This window comes from Mesitornis unicolor, unplaced genomic scaffold (genome assembly GCF_000695765.1).
Source record: "Mesitornis unicolor isolate BGI_N332 unplaced genomic scaffold, ASM69576v1 scaffold38704, whole genome shotgun sequence".
Taxonomy (NCBI): Eukaryota; Metazoa; Chordata; class Aves; order Mesitornithiformes; family Mesitornithidae; genus Mesitornis; species Mesitornis unicolor.
The window spans coordinates 1-206 of record NW_010182831.1 but is presented as its reverse complement, the minus strand read 5'-3'; positions in this window follow the sequence as shown (position 1 = coordinate 206).

Genomic DNA, 206 nt, shown 5'->3' with positions numbered 1-206 from the left:
AAGGTGGGTGGGGGGAGCTCCTGGCCGCAGCCGTTTTGGGGAGGAGCAGCGGGGCTCGGCGCCGCAGCGGGGCCAAGTTTGGGGCTGAAATGGGAAGGGCGGTGGGGAAACGGCACCATCACCGAGCGCCCGTCCCCCTTGTGTGTCCCCAGGTGGGTGAACTCGCTGCAGCCGGCGCGGGTGACGCGGTGGGGAGGGATGATCTC